Source organism: Nannospalax galili, unplaced genomic scaffold, assembly GCF_000622305.1.
Source record: "Nannospalax galili isolate Female #2095 unplaced genomic scaffold, S.galili_v1.0 scaffold272, whole genome shotgun sequence".
Taxonomy (NCBI): Eukaryota; Metazoa; Chordata; class Mammalia; order Rodentia; family Spalacidae; genus Nannospalax; species Nannospalax galili.
This window is the reverse complement of record NW_008331836.1, coordinates 2,109,232-2,121,816: the sequence shown is the minus strand read 5'-3', so window position 1 is coordinate 2,121,816 and position 12,585 is coordinate 2,109,232. Positions and strand designations below refer to the sequence as shown.

At 37.1% G+C, this 12,585-nt stretch overlaps 1 pseudogene; it reads right to left on the bottom strand.

The window, feature by feature from the left end:
- Nucleotides 1–2,856, bottom strand: part of LOC108490510 — a 15,849-nt pseudogene extending 12,993 nt beyond the window's left edge.
- Nucleotides 2,857–12,585: the final 9,729 nt, after the last annotated feature.

Sequence of the window (12,585 nt, the reverse complement as noted above, 5' to 3'; positions counted from 1 at the left end):
ATGTCTTATAGGGTTTATACTGAGTTCAATATTGTATAACTCTATTAATTCAACTGTAAACCTAAAAATTTACAGCCAATTTTGAAAGAGATGTATCTTATCTCTGGAAATTGTTATGGAATGTGTCAATGCTGTTGTAATGAAATGTTTCTTCTAATTATGTTTATTAAATAAATAATTAAAAAAAAACTTGTTCGACATCATCAGGAAAATGCAAATAAACCTATTTTTAGTTTCTATGTGGTCCCAATCAGAATGGTTATCATCAGTAAATCAAATTACAACAAATGCTGCTGAGGATGGGAGAGCGAGGAACCGTTATCCACTGTAAATGGGAGGACAAACTGAAGCCACTCTAGAAATCAGTGTAGGAAGTCCTTGAAAACCTAGGAATAAAATTACTGAAAAAAAAACTTGTTCGACATCATCAGGAAAATGCAAATAAACCTATTTTTAGTTTCTATGTGGTCCTAATCAGAATGGTTATCATCAGTAAATCAAATTACAACAAATGCTGCTGAGGATGGGAGAGCGAGGAACCGTTATCCACTGTAAATGGGAGGACAAACTGAAGCCACTCTAGAAATCAGTGTAGGAAGTCCTTGAAAACCTAGGAATAAAATTACTGTACGAACCAGCTATTCCACTGTTGCCCATGTACACAAAAGACTGTATATTGTACTACAGAGATACTTCCTCAACAATGTTCACAGTTGCTCAGGTCACAGTACCTGGGAAATAGAATTAGCCTAGATGCTCATCAAACAATGAATGGATGATGAAAATGTGGTACTTATGCACCATGGAAATTTATTCAGATGTGGAGAAAAATGAAATTATGAAATTTTCAGGGAATGAATTGTACTGGGAAAAAATTATACTGGATGAAATAGAAAGATGAACACTCAAGTTCTCGTTCATATGTGAATCCTAGCTTTCAGTCTATAATTTTGGGTATGCAACTTCAAGTTCCTGTAGTGCAGTGCCCAGAAATTTAGAAAGACCATTGTGAGGGGGATGTATGAATATAGGCAGGAGAGCAGATCAGGATGCTCTATTGTGCCATCACACTTTTCCATTGTGAAATGCCAGTGTTTCATTATGCCATCACATACTGCATGGTGACATTACAGTGCAGCATTGTGAGATGGCAATGTTCCTTTTTGCCATCAAGGCTCCATTGTAGTAGCATGATTTTGTTTTACGGTATCATGATTTTTCATATGACATGAAAATTTTAATTGTGCCCTCACAATGCTGAACTATCCATCACAATGTTCCACTATATCATCCCAATGATGAATTATGTCATCACAATGAACCACTGTCCCATAATAATACTCCCATGTGCCATAACAATATTGCATTGTGACATCACAATGTTGCATTGGCCCATCACAGTGTTCCATTTTGTAATCTCCGTAATCCATTGTGCCACCACAATGCTCCATTTTGAAATCACAGTTGTTTAAGTTTCCAAAAAATGATGCATTTTGCTATCACAATGGTGAATACTGACGTGTTATGTTAGTTTTTGACATCTTGACACACACTAGGGATAACTGGAAAGAGGGAACTTAAGTATTGCTTCCAACATATTGGCCTGTGGGCATGTCTATAGCTCATTTTTAATGGCTAATTGATGTAGGAGGACCCATCCTACTATGGATGGTGCCATCCCAAAGCTGTGGGCCTGGGTTGTATAGGAAAGGTAACTTAGCAATCCAGAGGTGGCAAGCCAGTAAACAGCATTTTTCACGGTCTCTGTTTCATTTCCTGCTTCCAGGTTCTTGTGTGAAGCTCTGCTCTAGCTTCCCTTAATGATGAACTGTGACCTAAAATCAGAAACAAACTGATACTCCCCAAGTTGTTTTTGGTCAACATTTTATCATAGCAACAGGAAAGCAAACTAGGGCAGTGACATGACAATGCTGGATTATTGGATCACAAGGCTACATTGTGCCATCACAATGGGGCACTGTGACAGCAAAAGGCTGCATTATGACATCATAATGAATCAGTGCATTATCACAATGCTGAATTCTGCCATCATAGTGGGGCATTCTGACATCACTATACTAAATTGTGACATTGCAATGTGACATTGTGAGATCATAATGATCCATTTTACTATCACAGTACTAAATTCTTTCATCACAATCATGCATTGTAACAGACATCACACATCACTCTTTTGTATTGTGACATCACAATGCTCTTTCCTTATAATCTTGCTTAATATATGCTCCATAGTGTCATCACAACATTCCATGATGCGATATCATTGCTAAATTATTCTATGAATGTGATCCACTGTGTCATTACTTTGTTCCATTGTGCCATCACAACAGAGTTGTGACATCGCGCAGTAACATTGTGCCATCACTGTGCTGCATTGTGACAGCAACTGTTGCACTGTGCAAATACAAAATTCCATTGTTTCATTACAATGCATTTCTGTGATATCACAATGCTATATTTTGACATCACAGTGCTCCAGTGTGTCATCATAATTGTACATCGAATAATCACAATGATGCATTGTATCCTCACTATGGTAAGTTGTGCCATCATATTGCCCAATTGTGTCATCATGGTGCTGCACTGTGACATCACAATACTCCTTTGTGCCATCCCAGTGCTGATAGTGACATAAAAATGCTAAATTATGACATCCCAATATTGCATTATTCCCTCACAATACTCCATTTTGCCACCACAATAGTGCACTGTCGCATCAAAACGCTCCCTAGTCACAACACAAGGCAGCACTGTATCATCGCAAAGTTCCTTTGTGCCATCACTATTTTCTATTATGGCATTGCACTGCTCTGTTTTGCCAGCACAATCTTGCATTTTGGCATCACAGTTCTCCTTTGTACCATCACAATTCTCCTCTATATTACAATGCTACATTGTGATATCACAATGCCGTGTTTTGCCCACATAGTGATACATTATGGCACATTATTGTAGAGTTGTCCATGCCATTACTGTTGTGCCATCAGAATTCTGCATTGTGCTATTGCTATGCTCCATTTTGTCATCCCAGTTCTGAGTTTTGATATCATAATATTTCGTTTTACCATGACAATGTTCCACTGTAGCATCATGCTGGCAATGTGAACTTAGAGAAGGGGAGAATTGCAGGGGGAATAGGTTAAGTAGAGAGAGTGTGGGGATAGGGAAGAGAAAGAGATAGGCAGAAGATCAACTCAAACAAAGAGGATGTGAAAGTTTCATATAGAAATCTACAATACTGTACCTGGGTATTGTGGCACATGCCTTTAATCCCAGCACTCTGAAGGCAGAGGCAATCTGAGCTCTGAGGGTTCAAGGCCAGTCTGGTCTACATAGCAAGTTCCAGGTCAGCTGGAGTTATGGGGAGATCCTGTCTCAAAAAGACCAAAAAAAAAAAAAAAAGAGAGAGAGAGAGAGAGCGAGAGAAAGAAAGAAATCTACAAATCTACAATACTGTAACCAAACTTTTAAAAAGTGGAAGAAGATAGCATGACAGGAAAAAGCTCATTCTTGAAACTTGAGTTCGTAAACAACAACTCCAGAACCACTGTTAGATAATCCCTTTGAATTGTTGCTCAGGGAGACCCAAAGGCTCCCACAGAAATATAAGTTTTTGTGTTCCTCTTGATTTTCCACTAGAACTAAATGATAAGTGCTTATTGCTAAAAACACTACATACCTTGGTTTCCTGATATAAAGTAATCAACTGGAAGTGAGGTAGAAGCTTCTCCCCTGCCAGCTAACTTCCATCAAGCCACAAGGTGCTATCTAGGCTGCTGGGGGAGAAAGGCATCAACAGTTTTACCCAGTTCTGAGCCCTGTGGACTATAATACCAACCTACCATGCAAGATGTGTCCCTATGTGAGATAGTGACATGACAGTTATGAGGTTCACCAACCACTCTCTGATTAGATTTGAGACACGTTTTACTTGGTACTATAAATCTACTCAAAAACACATGGTAGAGGGGATCATAGGACACAGGGAGAATTTAAATCTATTGTTTAGCTAAATTACCACAGCACTGAGCCACTTTCTAAATAAATGTATTTATACTCGGGCAATTACCCCTTTCTGCCTTAATCAGAAAAACTCTTTCCAGTGAGCTGTGATGAAAGCAGATTTATGACTGCATAGGTTCTCAGAATAAGTGAGGGTTGAGTCCTCAGACATTTACAATATCCTCTCCCAGGCTCAGGGGTCACTGCAGCAGATGGAGCAGAAAGATTGTAAGGGTTACAAAATAGGGAGAAGGGTTAAGAAATGTCATCTTTTGAACATTACACAGCAACTGCAATCATGAACTCTGAACAACTACAATTGACTGCACTGGGTCTATACATATGTGTACAGACCTATGAACAGCTAGGCTGGGATGGAGGAAGGACTGGGGGAGGGGGCTACCTTTCACTGCTGAACTATTTGCTACTGACAGATTCAGGGAGAGGAGATATTATTGTTTTTACTACTAATGATCCCACTGGGCTCCAAAAGGTCGTTCCAATCCAGCTATCACAACGATGGCCCTGGTTAAACTAAATAAGTGTCAAAATTAAACCAGAAGTCATGAATCTGGGGAAGGGATGGATGAAGAGGGCTGTTGATAAGATTGGGAGAGTAGGAAGGAGATAACATAGAGTGGCCATAGAGAGTAACCAGAATTCATTATAAACATGCATGAAGCTGTCAAGAACTTAATAAAAAAGGGTGACAATGTAAGCATATGTAGACATGAAAAGATAGTCTAAAATAAGTATTTAAATGCAAGACTCCAGTTTGGGGATAATACCTGCATAGAAGTGCTGTGTCTGTGTTATAAGTGTTGTTTACAGGTATCTGTTTGCAATGAACAGAGCAGCTGATAATAGGCTTGTTGGTACACTAAGTATTGTTTCTGATGACTACAGAAAAGGTAGATTTTTGTATGATTTTCTTCCCTTCTAATCTGTATTTTTCAATTTTTCTAGGTTGAACATTTTTTAAATCAAGATGATGTTAGAGATGATTTTCTGAACTACCATATCTGTAACAAAAGTATGATATGTATACATAAGTACAAGGCATAACGAAATAAAAATAGCCGGGCTCTGTTGCTCCCCAAACAAAGCAAACATTAAATATACAATCCAGGGACTACAGTGCAATTCTCCAAATAGTTTTTTTCTCACTGTATTTAAAAGGAAGAAATTAGATTAAATATTTTTAATCTTTACTAGTATTATGGCTTCATATAAATTCTTTACTACAAGTCTCACAATTTCAGCATACTATCTATCATAGCTATCCATTCACAAGGAATTTATAGCACACTATAGATCCTTCAAGTTATATGATCTCTACACAAATATTTTGAGATAGGACAACAATTAAATGACATTAGACTCTTACTAACTACTTTTTTCTAACTTTGGTGTGAAAAAAAAGATTTGGTCTCTTAGTATATAATTCATACATCTTTGCACATTCATGGCCTACAGAAATGAGGACAGGTTAGTGCTGTGCCACATCACATTTTAGTGGTCTTATGATCCTCCACCTATATAAATTGCTGCAGCTTAATTTCCCTATCCATTTTTCCACTGAATTATGTGTAGGGTTTCTAGGTCATATTGTAAAGTCCTGTAAATGAATGCATTTGTGGGATGCCCAGCCCTAACTGACCACTACACCTCAACCACTATATTTAAGAGTCAGGGAACACCATGAAAGAGGAGATGGAAAGATTGTAAGAGCAAGAGGAACAAAGAGCCTGCTACTAAGTGAATGTATTTTAGACATGATAGGGTACACCTATGAACTCTCCACAGTATAGTAACCTAAAAAGATCTGAATAATGACCATTATGCTCTCCCCCGCCCCTCACATCCAGACTAGCTCCATTCTCCTGCTTCAGGGCCCATACTTACTCTACCTAGCTACAAAGACTCTCCCCCCACACTGTCAGACCACCACCTTACCCTAAGGACCCCTTCCTAGTTATCCTGACCAAAACCTGCAGACTCCCCTGGTAAGTCCAGCCCCACCCAATGTGGATTCATTCCCCCACACCCTGATCAACTACGTTTCCTCTCCCCACACTGTCCCCATTCCAGCCAGGGGACTAAGTCTGCTCCTGCTATTCTTCCCTCAGACCTCTGAACTAGCCTCCTAACCCAGACCCCACCTACAGCATCCTGATTATCCCTGCACCCAGACTAGCTCCATTCTCCTGCTTCAGGGCCCACATCTGCTCTGCCTAGACAGTTAGACCCTCCCCATGCTGTCTCCACCCCAGCATTGGCCCTATGCCCCATTCCTAATCTACTTGCCTGAGACCTCCTGACTAGCCTGCCAGAACCCAATTACTGGATTCCCATCCTCATCTTGTATTGCCAATAAAAAAAATCAAAAGGGACAACCTGAAGCACAGGCCAACTAATTATTCAAACAATGAAGATACATCAGTGTAAAGATAACCAAACTTCAACTAAACAAAGACAGACTAGAATTTCATGTCAGACATACAAACAACAAAAGAAGTCAATATTCCAGTCAGATCCTGCCCACTGTGTGTCTATTCAATCCTTCTACAGCTTCAACATTTCCAATCTACCCCACCCCTATCCTGCCCTCTGCTAGCCTTGGACCTAGGCTCACTCCAGTTCCTCTACCTCAGATCTCTGGACTAGCTTCCTAACTCAGACTAGCTAAAGCCCCTTAGTTTGCTAAGTCCCTTCTCAGGTATCTTCCCCTGACTCCTGATCTGCCTGACACAGCCCAGCCCTCCTACTACCCTGACCAGCCTACCTATGACCTTGTACCACCAACTACCCAGACCAGCCTCCTACCCTGCAAAAATGTGAAACACACACCAATTTATTTTTATTTTTCATTTCTGATCAAAAAGCAACCAAGCTACATAAACAATATAAACAGAACCAAAATTCAATTAAACAAAGTCAGAATAGAAATTCCTACAGGACACACAACCAGCAAAGAATGTCTATATGTCAAAACAACATTGCATAAACACAAATAATATGCAAAACCAAGAGAATATGTCCCCAACAAAATCCACTAGTCCTACAGAAATGTAGTACAATGAAAACCACCCTGAGGAACCCCAGGACACAGAATTTAAAAGAACAGTCATAAACATGAACAAAGAACCTAAAGAAAACACAAAGAACTCAAAGAAGATAGACATAAACTTCTTATAGAAGTCCAAGAAAACACAAATATGCAACTTATTGAAACACCAGAAACAATTCAGGAGTTGAAAATTGAATTCACAAAGGCGATAGATGAAAAATTCAATAAGCCAAATGGAAACAACAAAAGAAAACTTCATAAGTAGAATGAATGAAAGGGAAAACAGAATATCAAGAATGGATGACAAAGTTGAAGATCTGGACTCTTTAAGCAAAGACTATGTAAATTTTTTTTAAAAAAGGATTGGAATACTCAGGAAATGAGAGACAACATGAAAAGGCTAAATCTACACATCATAAGCATGTAGGAAGGAGAAGAATCTCAGGCTAATATCATTGAACAGATCTTCAATAGAATTATAGAAGAAAACTGTCCTAAATTGAGGAAAGACTTACCTATACAGATACAAGAATCAAACAGAACACTAGCTAGACATGACCAGAATAGAAACACCTCACAGCAAATCATAGTAAAAACACCTTATATGCATGTATGAAATTCTCAATAAATTTTTTTAAAGTTAAAAAAAATTAAATGTACAGAACAAAGAGAAGGTACTGAAAGCTACTAGAAAAAAGTTACATATAAAGGAAAACCCATCAAAATTAAAGCTGACTTTTCAATGAAAACTATGAAAGCCAGAAGAGCCTGGACCGAAGTATAACCAGTTCTAAATGGATCTTCTACATGACAATAGCTGAAGGGGAATAGGAAATTTTCCATGACACAAATAGACAAAGAATTCATGTCCATCATACCAGCCCTACAGAAAATACACGAAGCAATACAAAGGACTGAAAAGAGGAATAATTGTATCCAAGAGGTTACAGAAAGGAAACAAAGAAAGGCATAAGGGAACACAAAATAGGGCTAAAAGCAAAAAGAATTTAAAATGACAGCATCCAATACACATCTTTCAGTAATAACACTAAATATCAGTGACATCAACTTCCCTGTCAAAAGACAAAGGCTAACAGAATGTATCAAGAAAGACTATCCATCTTTTTGTTGTCTTCAAGAAAATCATTGCACCTTCAAGGATAGACACTACCTTAGGGTGAAAGGATGGAAAAAATATTCTATGCAAATGACTCTAAGAAATAAGCTGGTGTTGCAATTATAATATCTGACAAAATATACTTTGAATTAAAGCTAATCAGAAGAGATAAAGAGGGTCACATCATTCTACTCAAATAAACAATCAAGAAGATATTGCAATCAGGAACATACATACACCAAACTCTGGTGCACCCAATTTCATAAAACAGTACTCCAGGACTATAAAACACAAATTAACCCCAACTCAATAATAGTAGGTGACTTCAGTACCCCACTATTTTCAATAGACAGGTCAACTGGATAAAGAATAAACAGAGATGTCTGAATTAAATGACATCTTATATGACATAGACCTAAAAGATATCTACAGAATATTCCACCCAAGCAACAAAGATTACACTTTCTACATATCAGTCTATTCAAGTTTTTCTAAAATTGACCACATTCTGGGACACAAATACAAATAAATAAAATAAATCCAAAGAAACTTAAAAAATTCCAAGCATTCTATCAGACCACAGTGCAATACAGCTTATAATCAACAGCAGAAGAAGCCCTAGTAACTACATAAACTCATGGAGATAAACAGTAGACTCCTGAATGATGAATGGATCAAAGAAGAAATTAAGAACGAAATAAAAATATTCCTGGAACTAAATGAAAATACATTTCATTTAGAATACAACACAACAAAACCACTGGGACATTTTAAAATCAGTCTTAAGAGGGAAGTTTATAACATTTAGTGACTATATTAAAAAATCAGAAAGATCATATGTAAATGCATTAACTGTACAACTGAAGACTCTGGAAAGGCAAGAACAAACCAACTCCAAACCTAGTTGACCAGAATAAGTAACAAAACTCTGAGCAGAGATTAATGAAATAGAAACAAAGGAAACAAAACCAAAAGAATCAATGAATCTAAGAGCTGGTTCTTTGAAAATTTAAACAAGATAAACAGACTCTTAGCCCAGTTAACCAAAAGAAAGAAAGAGCAAATCTAAAATAACAAAATGACTGATAAATGGGAAAACATCACAACAGGCACTGAAAAAATCCAGTATATTGTAAAGGAATACCTTAAAAATCTATACTGCATTAAATCTGAAAATCTAAAAGAAATGGATGATTTTTAAAGTCATGGACACCACCAAAGATAAATAAAAAAGAGATCAGTTGCTTAAAAACCCATAAGAAATAACAGAATTGAAACTGTAATACATGACCTTCAGACTAAAAAAAGCCCAGGCCAAGATGTATTCACAGCAGAATTCTACCACACATACAAAGAAGATCTACAACCAGTACTATTTAAATTATTCAAAAGATAGAAACAGAGGGAGAACTCCCAAAATCTTTCTATGAAGCCAGTATTACTCTAATACCAAAACCAGGAAAAGATTCAACAAGAAAAGAAAACTATAGGCCCATAATCTTAATTAACATAGATGCAAAGATACTCAACAAAATACTCACAAAGTGCATACAAACACACATGAAAAAGATCATCCAACATGATCAAGTTGACTCTATTCCAGAGATGCAAGGATGGTTCAATATACATAAGTCAAAAAATTAATAAACCATATAAATGACGTAGACACAAAAATCACATGGTCATCTCAATATATTCAGAAAAAGCCTTTGGCAAAATTTAACATGCATTCACATTAAAAGTCCTGGAAAGAATTGGTCTTGAGAGAATACACCTCAACAGAATTAAAGTTATATACAACAAACCCATCATTCTACATGGACTAAAACTGAAAACATTCCAATTAAAATTAGCAACCAGACAGGACTGTCCTCCAACTCCACTCATTTTCAATATAGTGCTTGAAACTCTTGTAAGATCAATAAGACAAGAAAAGGAAATTTAACTGAAAAAGAAGAGGTGAAATTATCAGTATATGCAGACCATATATTATACATAAGAGGTCCCAAAAATTCCATCAGAAAACTATTAGAATGATTAATACTTGCAGTAAAGTGGCAGGTTACAAAATGAACTTACAAAATTCTTTCTATATACCCAAAACAAGCAATCTGATAAAGCATTCAAGGAAACCCTCCCATTCCTCAAAAAAAAATCACAATAAACCTAATGAAAGACACTAAAGATTTCTACAATGAAAATTTTTGTATCTTTAATGAAAGAGATAGAAGAAGACACTACAAGATGGAAAGACCTACCATGGCCATGGATTGGACACTAGGAGATAGAAAGACCTACCATGCTCATGGATTGAATTAATATTGTGAAAATGATGAATTTGACAAAAGCAATCTATAGATTTAATGCAATGCCAATCAAAATATCCACAACATTCTTCACAGAGCTAGAAAAAAATCATATTAAAATTCATGCAGAATCATGAAAGATCCCGAATAGCCAAAGCAATCTTGGACAAAACGAAGAACGCTAAGGGGTCACCATACAAGATTGCAGAATATATTACAGAGCTATAGTAATAAAAACATTATTATACTACCACAAAAATAGACATGTAGAGTAAACTAGTGGAAGAAAATAGAAGACCCAAAATGAGTACACGCTATTTGAGCCACCTGATATTTGACAAAGGTGCCAGAAACACCTGGGTCTCCACCTGCAAAAGAATGAAATTGGAACTTTATATTTCACCCTGCATGAAAAACAACACAAAATGGACCAAAGCACTATCTCCACTTCTCTTTAACATAGTGCTTGAAACTCTTGCAAGAGCAATAAGGCAAAGCAGGAAATTAAAGAAGTAATAATTGGAAAATAAGAGATTAAATTATCCTTTTTTGTAGATGATATTATATCTAAGAGATGCCAAAAATTCCACCAGAACACTCCTATAAATTATTAACAAGTTCAGAAAAGTGGAAGGTTACAAAATTAACCTACAAAAGTCTGTAGCCTTTCTATATACCGATAACAAGCAATCAGAGAAAGAGCACATGGAAACACTCCCCTTCACAATAGCTGCAAAAAGAAAACACTAAAATATCTTGGAATAAACCTGACCAAAGACCTTAAAGAGCTCTACAAGGAAAATTTTAAATCATTAAAGAGATTGACGAAGACATCAGAAGATGGAAGGACCTCCCATGCTCATGGACTGGAAGAATTAATATTGTGAAAATGAACATCCTACCAAAAGTCATTTATAGATTCAATGCAATGCCAATCAAAATCCCCACATTTTTCACAGAGTTGGAAAAAAAAATCCTAAGATTCAACTGGAAGCACAAAAGACATCGGATAGCCAAAACAACCCTGAGCACTAAGAGCAATGCCCGGGGGGATTACTATACCAGATTTTAAGCTGTATTACAGAGCTATAGTCATAAAAACGATACTGGCACAAAAATAGACCCATAGATCAATGGAACAAAATTGAAGACCCAAATATGAATACATGCAATTTCAGCCACCTGATATTTGACAAAGGGGCCAAGAATATTCATTGGAGGAAAGACAGCACATTCATCAAATGGTGCTGGCAAAACTGGATCTGCACCTGTAGAAGAATTAAACTAAACCCTTATCTTTCACCCTGCACAAAAATCGACTCCAAATGGATCAAAGACCTCAATGGGAAGCCTGAAACTCTGAAACTGTTAGAAGAAAACATTGGCAATAACCTACAAGATATAGGGGTGGGCAAGGGGGCAAGAATTAACAAATGGGACCTCATTAAACTAAAAAGCTTCTGGACATCAAAGGAGGCAACCAGGGAACCGATCAGAAAACCCACAGAATTGGAGAAAATCTTCACCAGCGACACATCCGACAGAGGTTTAACATCCAGAATACATAACAAACTCAAAAAAACAGAGAATTAAGACAAGAAGCAACCCAATTTAAAGATGGGCTAAGGAGTTCAACAGAGAGTTCTCAGCGAAGTAAAGATGACCATGAAACATCTTAAAAGATGTTCAACATCACTAATAATTAGGGAAATACAAATTAAAACCACTTTAAGATTTCATCTTAGCCCAGTCAGACTGGCTAAGATCAAGAGAACAAATGATACCAAATGTTGGAGAGGATGTGGGGAAAGGGGAGCACTCATCCACTGCTGGTGGGGCTGCAAACTTGTTCAATCACTTTGGAAAGCAGTGGGGAGAAGTCTTAAAAAACTACAAATGAACCTACCATTTGACCCAGTTATACCACTCCTTGGCATATACCCAAAGAACTCATCCTATTAAAGAGACACGTGTACATCCATGTTTGTTGCTGTCCTTTTTACAATAGCTAAGAGATGGAAGCAACCTAAGTGTCCCTCAATTGACGAGTGGATAATGAAAATGTGGTT